Consider the following 17,074-nt stretch of genomic DNA (forward strand, 5'->3'; position numbering starts at 1 on the left):
TTCTGACCAAAATTTGGCCCAATTTACCATGCCAATGCATTTTCCCACTCGTTTGAGTAATTTTTCATGGAAAAAACAAGGTTTCATGAATGGTCAAAATTTTCACCAGAATCACATACCGCGGGTCTACGTTTTTTTCTGATTTGGGTCAAAAATTGAAAAGTGCTTTTTGTCATATTTCTGACCAAAATTTGGCCCAATTTACCATGCCAATGCATTTTCCCCACTCGTTTGAGTAATTTTTCATGGAAAAAACAAGGTTTCATGAATGGTCAAAATTTTCACCAGAATCACATACCGCGGGTCTACATTTTTTTCTGATTTGGGTCAAAAATTGAAAAGTGCTTTTTGTCACATTTCTGAGCAAAATTTGGCCCAATTTACCATGCCAATGCATTTTCCCCACTCGTTTGAGTAATTTTTCATGGAAAAAACAAGGTTTCATGAATTGTCAAAATTTTCACCAGAATCACATACCGCGGGTCTACGTTTTTTTCTGATTTGGGTCAAAAATTGAAAAGTGCTTTTTGTCATATTTCTGAGCAAAATTTGGCCCAATTTACCATGCACATGCATTTCCCCACTCGTTTGAGTAATTTTTCATGGAAAAAACAAGGTTTCATGAATGGTCAAAATTTTCACCAGAATCACATACCGCGGGTCTACGTTTTTTTCTGATTTGGGTCAAAAATTGAAAAGTGCTTTTTGTCATATTTCTGAGCAAAATTTGGCCCAATTTACCATGCACATGCATTTCCCCACTCGTTTGAGTAATTTTTCATGGAAAAAACAAGGTTTCATGGATGGTCAAAATTTTCACCAGAATCACATAACACGGGTCTACGTTTTTTTCTGATTTGGGTCAAAAATTGAAAAGTGCTTTTTATCACATTTCTGAGCAAAATTTTGTCCAATTTGCCATGCACATGCATTTCCCCACTCGTTTGAGTAATTTTTCATGGAAAAAACAAGGTTTCATGAATTGTCAAAATTTTCACCAGAATCACATTCCGCGGGTCTACATTTTTTTCTGATTTGGGTCAAAAATTGAAAAGTGCTTTTTGTCACATTTCTGAGCAAAATTGGGCCCAATTTGCCATGCACATGCATTTTCCCACTCGTTTGAGTAATTTTTCATGGAAAAAACAAGGTTTCATGAATGGTCAAAATTTTCACCAGAATCACATACCGCGGGTCTACGTTTTTTTCTGATTTGGGTCAAAAATTGAAAAGTGCTTTTTATCACATTTCTGAGCAAAATTTGGCCCAATTTACCATGCCCATGCATTTTCCCACTCGTTTGAGTAATTTTTCATGGAAAAAACAAGGTTTCATGAATGGTCAAAATTTTCACCAGAATCACATACCGCGGGTCTATATTTTTTCTGATTTGGGTCAAAAATTGAAAAGTGCTTTTTGTCACATTTCTGAGCAAAATTTGGTCCAATTTGCCATGCACATGCATTTCCCCACTCGTTTGAGTAATTTTTCATGGAAAAAACAAGGTTTCATGAATTGTCAAAATTTTCACCAGAATCACATTCCGCGGGTCTACATTTTTTTCTGATTTGGGTCAAAAATTGAAAAGTGCTTTTTGTCACATTTCTGAGCAAAATTGGGCCCAATTTGCCATGCACATGCATTTTCCCACTCGTTTGAGTAATTTTTCATGGAAAAAACAAGGTTTCATGAATGGTCAAAATTTTCACCAGAATCACATACCGCGGGTCTACGTTTTTTTCTGATTTGGGTCAAAAATTGAAAAGTGCTTTTTATCACATTTCTGAGCAAAATTTGGCCCAATTTACCATGCCCATGCATTTTCCCACTCGTTTGAGTAATTTTTCATGGAAAAAACAAGGTTTCATGAATGGTCAAAATTTTCACCAGAATCACATACCGCGGGTCTATATTTTTTCTGATTTGGGTCAAAAATTGAAAAGTGCTTTTTGTCACATTTCTGAGCAAAATTTGGTCCAATTTGCCATGCACATGCATTTCCCCACTCGTTTGAGTAATTTTTCATGGAAAAAACAAGGTTTCATGAATGGTCAAAATTTTCACCAGAATCACATACCGCGGGTCTACGTTTTTTTCTGATTTGGGTCAAAAATTGAAAAGTGCTTTTTGTCACATTTCTGACCAAAATTTGGTCCAATTTGCCATGCCCATGCATTTCCCCACTCGTTTGAGTAATTTTTCATGAAAAAAACAAGGTTTCATGAATGGTCAAAATTTTCACCAGAATCACATACCACGGGTCTACGTTTTTTTCTGATTTGGGTCAAAAATTGAAAAGTGCTTTTTGTCATATTTCTGAACAAAATTTGGCACAATTTACCATGCACATGCATTTTCCCAATCGTTTGAGGATTTTTTCATGGAAAAAACAAGGTTTCATGAATAGTCAAAATTTTCACCAGAATCACATACCTACGTCTACGTTTTTTTCTGATTTGGGTCAAAAATTGAAAAATGCTTTTTGTCATATTTCTGACCAAAATTTGGCCCAATTTACCATGCCCATGCATTTTCCCACTCGTTTGAGTAATTTTTCATGGAAAAAACAAGGTTTCATGAATGGTCAAAATTTTCACCAGAATCACATACCGCGGGTCTACGTTTTTTTCTGATTTGGGTCAAAAATTGAAAAGTGCTTTTTGTCACATTTCTGAGCAAAATTTGGTCCAATTTGCCATGCACATGCATTTCCCCACTCATTTGAGTAATTTTCATGGAAAAAACAAGGTTTCATGAATGGTCACAATTTTCACCAGAATCACATACCGCGGGTCTATATTTTTTTCTGATTTGGGTCAAAAATTGAAAAGTGCTTTTTGTCACATTTCTGAGCAAAATTTGCTCCAATTTACCATGCCCATGCATTTCCCCACTTGTTTGAGTAATTTTTCATGGAAAAAACAAGGTTTCATGGATGGTCAAAATTTTCAACAAAATCACATACCGCGGGTCTACTTTTTTTTCTGATTTGGGTCAAAAATTGAAAAGTGCTTTTTGTCATATTTCTGATCAAAATTTGGCCCAATTTGCCATGCACATGCATTTTCCCACTCGTTTGAGGATTTTTTCATGGAAAAAACAAGGTTTCATGAATGGTCAAAATTTTCAACAAAATCACATACCGCGGGTCTAATTTTTTTTCTGATTTGGGTCAAAAATTGAAAAGTGCTTTTTGTCACATTTATGAGCAAAATTTGGTCCAATTTGCCATGCCCATGCATTTCCCCACTCGTTTGAGTAATTTTTCATGGAAAAAACAAGGTTTCATGAATGGTCAAAATTTTCACCGGAATCACATACCGCGGGTCTACGTTTTTTTCTGATTTGGGTCAAAAATTGAAAAGTGCTTTTTGTCATATTTCTGACCAAAATTTGGCCCAATTTACCATGCCCATGCATTTCCCCACTCGTTTGAGTAATTTTTCATGGAAAAAACAAGGTTTCATGAATGGTCAAAATTTTCACCAGAATCACATACCGCGGGTCTACGTTTTTTTCTGATTTGGGTCAAAAATTGAAAAGTGCTTTTTATCACATTTCTGAGCAAAATTTGGCCCAATTTACCATGCCCATGCATTTTCCCACTCGTTTGAGTAATTTTTCATGGAAAAAACAAGGTTTCATGAATGGTCAAAATTTTCACCAGAATCACATACCGCGGGTCTACGTTTTTTTCTGATTTGGGTCAAAAATTGAAAAGTGCTTTTTGTCATATTTCTGACCAAAATTTGGCCCAATTTACCATGCCCATGCATTTCCCCACTCGTTTGAGTAATTTTTCATGGAAAAAACAAGGTTTCATGAATGGTCAAAATTTTCACCAGAATCACATACCGCGGGTCTACGTTTTTTTCTGATTTGGGTCAAAAATTGAAAAGTGCTTTTTATCACATTTCTGAGCAAAATTTGGCCCAATTTACCATGCCCATGCATTTTCCCACTCGTTTGAGTAATTTTTCATGGAAAAAACAAGGTTTCATGAATGGTCAAAATTTTCACCAGAATCACATACCGCGGGTCTATATTTTTTTCTGATTTGGGTCAAAAATTGAAAAGTGCTTTTTGTCACATTTCTGAGCAAAATTTGGTCCAATTTGCCATGCACATGCATTTCCCCACTCGTTTGAGTAATTTTTCATGGAAAAAACAAGGTTTCATGAATGGTCAAAATTTTCACCAGAATCACATACCTACGTCTACGTTTTTTTCTGATTTGGGTCAAAAATTGAAAAGTGCTTTTTGTCATATTTCTGAACAAAATTTGGCCCAATTTACCACGCCCATGCATTTTCCCACTCGTTTGAGTAATTTTTCATGGAAAAAACAAGGTTTCATGAATGGTCAAAATTTTCACCAGAATCACATACCGCGGGTCTACGTTTTTTTCTGATTTGGGTCAAAAATTGAAAAGTGCTTTTTGTCACATTTCTGAGCAAAATTTGCTCCAATTTACCATGCCCATGCATTTTCCCACTTGTTTGAGTAATTTTTCATGGAAAAAACAAGGTTTCATGAATGGTCAAAATTTTCACCGGAATCACATACCGCGGGTCTATATTTTTTTCTGATTTGGGTCAAAAATTGAAAAGTGCTTTTTGTCACATTTTTGAGCAAAATTTGGCCCAATTTACCATGCCCATGCATTTTCCCACTCGTTTGAGTAATTTGTCATGGAAAAAACAAGGTTTCATGAATGGTCAAAATTTTCACCAGAATCACATACTGCGGGTCTACGTTTTTTTCTGATTTGGGTCAAAAATTGAAAAGTGCTTTTTGTCATATTTCTGACCAAAATTTGGCCCAATTTACCATGCCCATGCATTTCCCCACTCGTTTGAGTAATTTTTCATGGAAAAAAACAAGGTTTCATGAATGGTCAAAATTTTCACCAGAATCACATACCGCGGGTCTACGTTTTTTTCTGATTTGGGTCAAAAATTGAAAAGTGCTTTTTGTCACATTTCTGACCAAAATTTGGGCCAATTTACCATGCACATGCATTTCCCCACTCGTTTGAGTAATTTTTCATGGAAAAAACAAGGTTTCATGAATGGTCAAAATTTTCAACAAAATCACATACCGCGGGTCTACGTTTTTTTCTGATTTGGGTCAAAAAATGAAAAGTGCTTTTTGTCACATTTTTGAGCAAAATTTGGCCCAATTTACCATGCCCATGCATTTTCCCACTCGTTTGAGTAATTTGTCATGGAAAAAACAAGGTTTCATGAATGGTCAAAATTTTCACCAGAATCACATACTGCGGGGTCTACGTTTTTTTCTGATTTGGGTCAAAAATTGAAAAGTGCTTTTTGTCATATTTCTGACCAAAATTTGGCCCAATTTACCATGCCCATGCATTTCCCCACTCGTTTGAGTAATTTTTCATGGAAAAAACAAGGTTTCGTGGATGGTCAAAATTTTCAACAAAATCACATACCGCGGGTCTATGTTTTTTTCTGATTTGGGTCAAAAATTGAAAAGTGCTTTTTGTCACATTTCTGAGCAAAATTTGGTCAAATTTGCCATGCACATGCATTTCCCCAAACGTTTGAGTAATTTTTCATGGAAAAAACAAGGTTTCATGAATGGTCAAAATTTTCATCAGAATCACATACCGCGGGTCTACGTTTTTTTCTGATTTGGGTCAAAAATTGAATAGTGCTTCTTGTCACATTTCTGAGCAAAATTTGGCCCAATTTACCATGCCCATGCATTTCCCCACTCGTTTGAGTAATTTTTCATGGAAAAAACAAGGTTTCATGAATGGTCAAAATTTTCACCAGAATCACATACTGCGGGTCTACGTTTTTTTCTGATTTGGGTCAAAAATTGAAAAGTGCTGTTTGTCACATTTCTGAGCAAAATTTGCTCCAATTTACCATGCCCATGCATTTTCCCACTTGTTTGAGTAATTTGTCATGGAAAAAACAAGGTTTCATGAATGGTCAAAATTTTCACCAGAATCACATACCGCGGGTCTACGTTTTTTTCTGATTTGGGTCAAAAAATGAAAAGTGCTTTTTGTCACATTTTTGAGCAAAATTTGGCCCAATTTACCATGCCCATGCATTTCCCCACTCGTTTGAGTAATTTTTCATGGAAAAAACAAGGTTTCATGAATGGTCAAAATTTTCACCAGAATCACATACCGCGGGTCTACGTTTTTTTCTGATTTGGGTCAAAAATTGAAAAGTGCTTTTTGTCACATTTCTGAGCAAAATTTGGCCCAATTTACCATGCACATGCATTTCCCCACTCGTTTGAGGATTTTTTCATGGAAAAAACAAGGTTTCATGAATGGTCAAAATTTTCACCAGAATCACATACCGCAGGTCTACGTTTTTTTGGGATTTAGGTCAAAAATTGAAAAGTGCTTTTTGTCATATTTCTGAGCAAAATATGGCCCAATTTACCATGCACATGCATTTCCCCACTCGTTTGAGTATTTTTTCATGGAAAAAACAAGGTTTCATGAATGGTCAAAATTTTCAACAAAATCACATACCGCGGGTCTACGTTTTTTTCTGATTTGGGTCAAAAAATGAAAAGTGCTTTTTGTCACATTTTTTAGCAAAATTTGGCCCAATTTACCATGCCCATGCATTTTCCCACTCGTTTGAGTAATTTGTCATGGAAAAAACAAGGTTTCATGAATGGTCAAAATTTTCACCAGAATCACATACTGCAGGTCTACGTTTTTTTCTGATTTGGGTCAAAAATTGAAAAGTGCTTTTTGTCATATTTCTGACCAAAATTTGGCCAAATTTACCATGCCAATGCATTTCCCCACTCGTTTGAGTAATTTTTCATGGAAAAAACAAGGTTTCATGAATGGTCAAAATTTTCACCAGAATCACATACTGCGGGGTCTACGTTTTTTTCTGATTCGGGTCAAAAATTGAAAAGTGCTTTTTGTCACATTTTTGAGCAAAATTTGGCCTAATTTACCATGCCCATGCATTTTCCCACTCGTTTGAGTAATTTTTCATGGAAAAAACAAGGTTTCGTGAATGGTCAAAATTTTCGCCAGAATCACATACCGCGGGTCTACGTTTTTTTCTGATTTGGGTCAAAAATTGAAAAGTGCTTTTTGTCACATTTCTGAGCAAAATTTGGTCCAATTTGCCATGCACATGCATTTCCCCACTCGTTTGAGTAATTTTTCATGGAAAAAACAAGGTTTCATGAATGGTCAAAATTTTCACCGGAATCACATACCGCGAGTCTACGTTTTTTTCTGATTTGGGTCAAAAATTGAAAAGTGCTTTTTGTCACATTTTTGAGCAAAATTTGGCCCAATTTACCATGCCCATGCATTTTCCCACTCGTTTGAGTAATTTGTCATGGAAAAAACAAGGTTTCATGAATGGTCAAAATTTTCACCAGAATCACATACTGCTGGTCTACGTTAATTTCTGATTTGGGTCAAAAATTGAAAAGTGCTTTTTGTCATATTTCTGACCAAAATTTGGCCCAATTTACCATGCCCATGCATTTCCCCACTCGTTTGAGTAATTTTTCATGGAAAAAACAAGGTTTCATGAATGGTCAAAATTTTCACCAGAATCACATACCGCGGGTCTACGTTTTTTTCTGATGTGGGTCAAAAATTGAAAAGTGCTTTTTGTCACATTTTTGAGCAAAATTTGGCCCAATTTACCATGCACATGCATTTCCCCACTCGTTTGAGTAATTTTTCATGGAAAAAACAAGGTTTCATGGATGGTCAAAATTTTCAACAAAATCACATACCGCGGGTCTACGTTTTTTTCTGATTTGGGTCAAAAATTTGCCATGCACATGCATTTCCCCACTCGTTTGAGTAATTTTTCATGAAAAAAACAAGGTTTCATGAATGGTCAAAATTTTTTCGAACTTTTTTTTGGGTCAAAATTTTTTTGGTCCCAAAATTTTTCGAACATTTTTTTGGGTCAAAATTTTTTTGGTCCCAAAATTTTTCAAACTTTTTTTGAGTCAAAATTTTTTCGATCTTTTTTTTCGGTCAAAATTTTTTTGGTCCTAAAATTTTTCGAACTTTTTTTTGGGTCAAAATGTTTTTGGTCCCAGTATTTTTCGAACTTTTTTTGGGTCAAATTTTTTTTGGTCCCAAAAATTTTTCGAACTTTTTTTTGGGTCAAAATTTTTTTGGTCCAAAAATTTTTCGAACATTTTTTTTGTCAAAATTTTTTTGGTCCCAAAATTTTTCGAACTTTTTTTTGGCTCAAAATTTTTTTCGTCCCAAAATTTTTCAAACTTTTTTTTGGGTCAAAATTTTTTCGAACTTTTTTTTAGGTCAAAATTTTTTTGGTCCCAAAATTTTTCGAACTTTTTTTTGGGTCAAAATTTTTTTGGGTCAAAATTTTTTCGAACTTTTTTTTGAGTCAAAATTTTTTTGGTCCTAAAATTTTTCGAACTGTTTTTTGTGTCAAAATTTTTTTGGTCCCAATATTTTTCGAACTTTTTTTGGGTCAAATTTTTTTTGGTCCCTAAATTTTTCGAACTTTTTTTTGGCTCAAATTTTTTTTGGGCCCAAAATTTTTCGAACTTTTTTTTGGCTCAAAATTTTTTTGGGTCAAAATTTTTTCGAACTTTTTTTTTGGTCAAAATTTTTTGGGTCCCAAAATTTTTCAAACTTTTTTTTGGGTCAAAATTTTTTTGGTCCCAAAATTTTTCAAACTTTTTTTTGGCTCAAACATTCAACATTTTTCGAACTTTTTTGGGTGAAACTTTTTTTGGTCCCAAAATTTTTCGAACTTTTTTTTTGGTCAAAATTTTTTTGGTCCCAAAATTTTTCGAACTTTTTTTTGGGTCAAAAATTTTTTGGTCCCAAAATTTTTTGAACTTTTTTTTGGGTCCAATTTTTTTTTGATCCCAAAATTTTTCAAACTTTTTTTTGGGACAAAAATTTTTCGAAGTTTTTCTTGTGTCAAAATTTTTTTAGTCCCAAAATTTTTTCAAATTTTTTTTGGGTCAAAATTTTTTAGAACTTTTTTTTGGGTCAAATTTTTTTTTGGTCCCAAAATTTTTCGAACTTTTTTTTGGGTCAAAATTTTTTTGGTCATTTTTTGGTCACAAAATTTTTCGAACTTTTTTTCGTGTCAAAATTTTTTTGGTCCCAAAATTTTTCAAACTTTTTTTTGGGTCAAAATTTTTTTGGTCCCAAAATTTTTCGAACTTTTTTTTGGGTCAAAATTTTTTTGGTCCCAATATTTTTCGAACTTTTGTTTGGGTCAAATTTTTTTTTGGTCCCAAAATTTTTCGAAGCTTTTTTGGGTCAAAATTTTTTTGGTCCCAAAATTTTTCGAACTTTTTTTTGGGTCAAAATTATTTTGGGTCAAAATTTTTTCGAACTTTTTTTTGGGTCAAATTTTTTTTTGGTCCTAAAATTTTTCGAACTTTTTTTTGGGTCAAAATTTTTTTGGGTCAAAATTTTTTCGAACTTTTTTTTGGGTCAAATTTTTTTTTGGTCCCAAAATTTTTCTAACTTTTTTTTGGGTCAAATTTTTTTTTGGTCCCAAAATTTTTCGAAGTTTTTTTTTTGGTCAAAATTTTTCGAACTTTTTTTTGGCTCAAAATTTTTTTGGGTCAAAATTTTTTCGAACTTTTTTTGGTCCCAAAATTTTTCGAACTTTTTTTTGGGTCAAATTTTTTTTGATCCCAAAATTTTTCGAACTTTTTTTGGCTCAAAATTTTTTTGGTCCCAAAATTTTTCGAACTTTTTTTTGGCTCAAAATTTTTTTGGGTCAAAATTTTTTCGAACTTTTTTTTGGCTCAAAATTTTTTTGGTCCTAAAATTTTTCGAACTTTTTTTTGGGTCAAAATTTTTTTGGTCCCAATATTTTTCAAACTTTTTTTGGGGTTAAATTTTTTTCGAAGTTTTTTTTGGGTCAAAATTTTTTTGGTCCCAAAATTTTTCGAACTTTTTTTTGGGTCAAATTTTTTTCGGTCCCAAAATTTTTCGAACTTTTTTTTGGGTCAAAATTTTTTTGGGTCAAAATTTTTTCGAACTTTTTTTTGGGTCAAATTTTTTTTGGTCGCAAAATTTTTCGAACTTTTTTTTGGCTCAAAATTTTTTTGGTCCCAAAATTTTTCGAACTTTTTTTTGGGTCAAATTTTTTTTGGTCCCAAAATTTTTCGAACTTTTTTTGGCTCAAAATTTTTTTGGTCCCAAAATTTTTCGAACTTTTTTTTGGCTCAAAATTTTTTTGGGTCAAATTTTTTTCGAACTTTTTTTTGGGTCAAATTTTTTTTTGGTCCCAAAATTTTTCGAACTTTTTTTTAGCTCAAATTTTTTTTGGTCCCTAAATTTTTCGATTTTTTTTTGGCTCAAAACTTTTTCGGTCCCAAAATTTTTCGAACTTTTTTTTGGGTCAAAATTTTTTTGGGTCAAAATTTTTTCGAACTTTTTTTTGGGTCAAATTTTTTTTGGTCGCAAAATTTTTCGAACTTTTTTTTGGGTCAAAATTTTTTTGTTCCCAAAATTTTTCGAACTTTTTCTTTGGGTCAAAATTTTTTTGGTCCCAAAATTTTTCGAACTTTTTTTTGGCTCAAAATATTTTTGGTCCCAAAATTTTTCGAACTTTTTTTTAGGTCAAAATTTTTTTGGTCCCAATATTTTTCAAACTTTTTTGGGGTCAAAATTTTTTCGAAGTTTTTTTTGGGTCAAAATTTTTTTGGTCCCAATATTTTTCGAACTTTTTTTGGGTCAAATTTTTTTTGGTCCCAAAAATTTTTCGAACTTTTTTTTGGGTCAAAATTTTTTTGGTCCAAAAATTTTTCGAACTTGTTTTTGGCTCAAAATTTTTTTTGCTCAAAATTTTTTCGAACTATTTTTTTGGGTCAAATTTTTTTTGATCCCAAAATTTTTAGAAGTTTTTTTTGTGTCAAAATTTTTTTGGTCCCAAAATTTTTCAAACTTTTTTTTGGCTCAAAATTTTTTCGAACTTTTTTTTGTGTCAAAATTTTTTTTGTCCCAATATTTTTCGAACTTTTTTTGGGTAAAATTTTTTTTGGTCCCAAAATTTTTCGAACTTTTTTTTGGGTCAAAATTTTTTTGGGTCAAAATTTTTTCGAACATTTTTTTTGTCTAAATTTTTTTGGTCCCAAAATTTTTCGAACTTTTTTTTGGCTCAAAATTTTTTTCGTCCCAAAATTTTTCAAACTTTTTTTTGGGTCAAAATTTTTTCGAACTTTTTTTTAGGTCAAAATTTTTTTGGTCCCAAAATTTTTCGAACTTTTTTTTGGGTCAAAAATTTTTTGGGTCAAAATTTTTTCGAACTTTTTTTTGAGTCAAAATTTTTTTGGTCCTAAAATTTTTCGAACTGTTTTTTGTGTCAAAATTTTTTTGGTCCCAATATTTTTCGAACTTTTTTGGGTCAAATTTTTTTTGGTCCCAAAATTTTTCGAACTTTTTTTTGGCTCAAATTTTTTTTGGTCCCAAAATTTTTCGAACTTTTTTTTGGGTCAAAATTTTTTTGGTCCCAATATTTTTCGAACTTTTTTTGGGTCAAATTTTTTTTGGTCCCAAAATTTTTCGAACTTTTTTTTGGCTCAAAATTTTTTTGGGTCAAAATTTTTTCGAACTTTTTTTTTGGTCAAAATTTTTTTGGTCCCAAAATTTTTCAAACTTTTTTTTGGCTCAAAATTTTTTTGGTCCCAAAATTTTTCAAACTTTTTTTTGGCTCAAAATTTTTTTGGGTCAAAATTTTTTCGAACTTTTTTTTGGCTCAAAATATTTTTGGTAACAAAATTTTTCGAACTTTTTTTTGGGTCAAAATTTTTTTGGGTCAAAATTTTTTCGAACATTTTTTTTGGTCAAAATTTTTTTGGTCCCAAAATTTTTCGAACTTTTTTTTGGCTCAAATTTTTTTCGAAGTTTTTTTGGGTTCAACATTTTTCGAACTTTTTTGGGTGAAACTTTTTTTGGTCCCAAAATTTTTCGAACTTTTTTTTTGGTCAAAATTTTTTTGGTCCCAAAATTTTTCGAACTTTTTTTTGGGTCAAAAATTTTTTGGTCCCAAAATTTTTTGAACTTTTTTTTGGGTCCAATTTTTTTTTGATCCCAAAATTTTTCAAACTTTTTTTTGGGACAAAAATTTTTCGAAGTTTTTCTTGTGTCAAAATTTTTTTAGTCCCAAAATTTTTTCAAATTTTTTTTGGGTCAAAATTTTTTAGAACTTTTTTTTGGGTCAAATTTTTTTTTGGTCCCAAAATTTTTCGAACTTTTTTTTGGGTCAAAATTTTTTTGGTCACAAAATTTTTCGAACTTTTTTTCGTGTCAAAATTTTTTTGGTCCCAAAATTTTTCAAACTTTTTTTTGGGTCAAAATTTTTTTGGTCCCAATATTTTTCGAACTTTTTTTGGGTCAAATTTTTTTTGGTCCCAAAAATTTTTTGAACTTTTTTTTGGGTCAAAATTTTTTTGGTCCAAAAATTTTTCGAACTTGTTTTTGGCTCAAAATTTTTTTTGCTCAAAATTTTTTCGAACTTTTTTTTGGGTCAAATTTTTTTTGATCCCAAAATTTTTAGAAGTTTTTTTTGTGTCAAAATTTTTTTGGTCCCAAAATGTTTCAAACTTTTTTTTGGCTCAAAATTTTTTCGAACTTTTTTTTGGGTCAAAATTTTTTTTGTCCCAATATTTTTCGAACTTTTTTTGGGTAAAATTTTTTTTGGTCCCAAAATTTTTCGAACTTTTTTTTGGGTCAAAATTTTTTTGGGTCAAAATTTTTTCGAACATTTTTTTTGTCAAAATTTTTTTGGTCCCAAAATTTTTCGAACTTTTTTTTGGCTCAAAATTTTTTTCGTCTCAAAATTTTTCAAACTTTTTTTTGGGTCAAAATTTTTTCGAACTTTTTTTTAGGTCAAAATTTTTTTGGTCCCAAAATTTTTCGAACTTTTTTTGGGTCAAAATTTTTTTGGGTCAAAATTTTTTCGAACTTTTTTTTGAGTCAAAATTTTTTTGGTCCTAAAATTTTTCGAACTGTTTTTTGTGTCAAAATTTTTTTGGTCCCAATATTTTTCGAACTTTTTTGGGTCAAATTTTTTTTGGTCCCAAAATTTTTCGAACTTTTTTTTGGCTCAAATTTTTTTTGGTCCCAAAATTTTTCGAACTTTTTTTTGGGTCAAAATTTTTTTGGTCCCAATATTTTTCGAACTTTTTTTGGGTCAAATTTTTTTTGGTCCCAAAATTTTTCGAAATTTTTTTTGGCTCAAAATTTTTTTGGGTCAAAATTTTTTCGAACTTTTTTTTTGGTCAAAATTTTTTTGGTCCCAAAATTTTTCAAACTTTTTTTTGGGTCAAAATTTTTTTGGTCCCAAAATTTTTCAAACTTTTTTTTGGCTCAAAATTTTTTTGGGTCAAAATTTTTTCGAACTTTTTTTTGGCTCAAAATATTTTTGGTAACAAAATTTTTCGAACTTTTTTTTGGGTCAAAATTTTTTTGGGTCAAAATTTTTTCGAACATTTTTTTTGGTCAAAATTTTTTTGGTCCCAAAATTTTTCGAACTTTTTTTTGGCTCAAATTTTTTTCGAACTTTTTTTTGGGTCAAAATTTTTTTGGGTCAAAATTTTTTCGAACTTTTTTTTTGGTCAAAATTTTTTTGGTCCCAAAATTTTTCGAACTTTTTTTTGGGTCAAAAATTTTTTGGTCCCAAAATTTTTTGAACTTTTTTTTGGGTCCAATTTTTTTTTTTGATCCCAAAATTTTTCAAACTTTTTTTTGGGACAAAAATTTTTCGAAGTTTTTCTTGTGTCAAAATTTTTTTAGTCCCAAAATTTTTTTAAATTTTTTTTGGGTCAAAATTTTTTAGAACTTTTTTTTGGGTCAAATTTTTTTTTGGTCCCAAAATTTTTCGAACTTTTTTTTGGGTCAAAATTTTTTTGGTCACAAAATTTTTCGAACTTTTTTTCGTGTCAAAATTTTTTTGGTCCCAAAATTTTTCAAACTTTTTTTTGGGTCAAAATTTTTTTGGTCCCAAAATTTTTCGAACTTTTTTTTGGGTCAAAATTTTTTTGGTCCCAAAATTTTTCGAACTTTTGTTTGGGTCAAATTTTTTTTTGGTCCCAAAATTTTTCGAAGCTTTTTTGGGTCAAATTTTTTTTGGTCCCAAAATTTTTCGAACATTTTTTTGGGTCAAAATTATTTTGGGTCAAAATTTTTTCAACCTTTTTTTTGGGTCAAATTTTTTTTTGGTCCCAAAATTTTTCGAACTTTTTTTTGGGTCAAAATTTTTTTTGGTCAAAATTTTTTCGAACTTTTTTTTGGGTCAAATTTTTTTTTGGTCCCAAAATTTTTCGAACTTTTTTTTGGGTCAAATTTTTTTTTGGTCCCAAAATTTTTCTAACTTTTTTTTTGGTCAAAATTTTTCGAACTTTTTTTTGGCTCAAAATTTTTTTGGGTCAAAATTTTTTCGAACTTTTTTTTGGTCAAATTTTTTTTGATCCCAAAATTTTTCGAACTTTTTTTGGCTCAAAATTTTTTTAGTCCCAAAATTTTTCGAAGTTTTTTTTGGCTCAAAATTTTTTTGGTCCCAAAATTTTTCGAACTTTTTTTTTGGGTCAATTTTTTTTTTTGGTCCCAAAATTTTTCGAAGTTTTTTTTTGGTCAAAATTTTTCGAACTTTTTTTTGGCTCAAAATTTTTTTGGGTCAAAATTTTTTCGAACTTTTTTTGGTCCCAAAATTTTTCGAACTTTTTTTTGGGTCAAATTTTTTTTGATCCCAAAATTTTTCGAACTTTTTTTGGCTCAAAATTTTTTTAGTCCCAAAATTTTTTCGAACTTTTTTTTGGGTCAAATTTTTTTTGATCCCAAAATTTTTAGAAGTTTTTTTTGTGTCAAAATTTTTTTGGTCCCAAAATTTTTCAAACTTTTTTTTGGCTCAAAATTTTTTCGAACTTTTTTTTGGGTCAAAATTTTTTTTGTCCCAATATTTTTCGAACTTTTTTTGGGTAAAATTTTTTTTGGTCCCAAAATTTTTCGAACTTTTTTTTGGGTCAAAATTATTTTGGGTCAAAATTTTTTCAACCTTTTTTTTGGGTCAAATTTTTTTTGGGTCAAAATTTTTTCGAACTTTTTTTTGGGTCAAATTTTTTTTTGGTCCCAAAATTTTTCGAACTTTTTTTTGGGTCAAATTTTTTTTTGGTCCCAAAATTTTTCTAACTTTTTTTTTGGTCAAAATTTTTCGAACTTTTTTTTGGCTCAAAATTTTTTTGGGTCAAAATTTTTTCGAACTTTTTTTTGGTCAAATTTTTTTTGATCCCAAAATTTTTCGAACTTTTTTTGGCTCAAAATTTTTTTAGTCCCAAAATTTTTCGAAGTTTTTTTTGGCTCAAAATTTTTTTGGTCCCAAAATTTTTCGAACTTTTTTTTTGGGTCAATTTTTTTTTTTGGTCCCAAAATTTTTCGAAGTTTTTTTTTGGTCAAAATTTTTCGAACTTTTTTTTGGCTCAAAATTTTTTTGGGTCAAAATTTTTTCGAACTTTTTTTGGTCCCAAAATTTTTCGAACTTTTTTTTGGGTCAAATTTTTTTTGATCCCAAAATTTTTCGAACTTTTTTTGGCTCAAAATTTTTTTAGTCCCAAAATTTTTTCGAACTTTTTTTTGGGTCAAATTTTTTTTGATCCCAAAATTTTTAGAAGTTTTTTTTGTGTCAAAATTTTTTTGGTCCCAAAATTTTTCAAACTTTTTTTTGGCTCAAAATTTTTTCGAACTTTTTTTTGGGTCAAAATTTTTTTTGTCCCAATATTTTTCGAACTTTTTTTGGGTAAAATTTTTTTTGGTCCCAAAATTTTTCGAACTTTTTTTTGGGTCAAAATTTTTTTGGGTCAAAATTTTTCTCGAACATTTTTTTTGTCAAAATTTTTTTGGTCCCAAAATTTTTCGAACTTTTTTTTGGCTCAAAATTTTTTTCGTCCCAAAATTTTTCAAACTTTTTTTTGGGTCAAAATTTTTTCGAACTTTTTTTTAGGTCAAAATTTTTTTGGTCCCAAAATTTTTCGAACTTTTTTTTGGGTCAAAATTTTTTTGGGTCAAAATTTTTTCGAACTTTTTTTTTAGTCAAAATTTTTTTGGTCCTAAAATTTTTCAAACTGTTTTTTGGGTCAAATTTTTTTTTGGTCCCAAAATTTTTCGAACTTTTTTTTGGGTCAAAATTTTTTTGGGTCAAAATTTTTTCGAACTTTTTTTTGGGTCAAATTTTTTTTTGGTCCCAAAATTTTTCTAACTTTTTTTTGGGTCAAATTTTTTTTTGGTCCCAAAATTTTTCGAAGTTTTTTTTTGGTCAAAATTTTTCGAACTTTTTTTTGGCTCAAAATTTTTTTGGGTCAAAATTTTTTCGAACTTTTTTTGGTCCCAAAATTTTTCAAACTTTTTTTTGGTCAAATTTTTTTTGATCCCAAAATTTTTCGAACTTTTTTTGGCTCAAAATTTTTTTAGTCCCAAAATTTTTCGAAGTTTTTTTTGGCTCAAAATTTTTTTGGTCCCAAAATTTTTCGAACTTTTTTTTTGGGTCAAATTTTTTTTTTGGTCCCAAAATTTTTCGAAGTTTTTTTTTGGTCAAAATTTTTCGAACTTTTTTTTGGCTCAAAATTTTTTTGGGTCAAACTTTTTTCGAACTTTTTTTGGTCCCAAAATTTTTCGAACTTTTTTTTGGGTCAAATTTTTTTTGATCCCAAAATTTTTTGAACTTTTTTTGGCTCAAAATTTTTTTAGTCCCAAAATTTTTCGAACTTTTTTTTGGCTCAAAATTTTTTTGGTCCCAAAATTTTTAGAACTTTTTTTTTGGGTCAAATTTTTTTTTGGTCCCAAAATTTTTCGAAGTTTTTTTTTTGGTCAAAATTTTTTGAACTTTTTTTTGGCTCAAAATTTTTTTGGGTCAAAATTTTTTCGAACTTTTTTTGGTCCCAAAATTTTTCGAACTTTTTTTTGGGTCAAATTTTTTTTGATCCCAAAATTTTTCGAACTTTTTTTGGCTCAAAATTTTTTTGGTCCCAAAATTTTTCGAACTTTTTTTTGGATCAAAATTTGTTTGGTCCTAAAATTTTTCGAACTTTTTTT

This window comes from Astyanax mexicanus, chromosome 1 (genome assembly GCF_023375975.1).
Source record: "Astyanax mexicanus isolate ESR-SI-001 chromosome 1, AstMex3_surface, whole genome shotgun sequence".
In the NCBI taxonomy this organism is placed as follows: Eukaryota; Metazoa; Chordata; class Actinopteri; order Characiformes; family Acestrorhamphidae; genus Astyanax; species Astyanax mexicanus.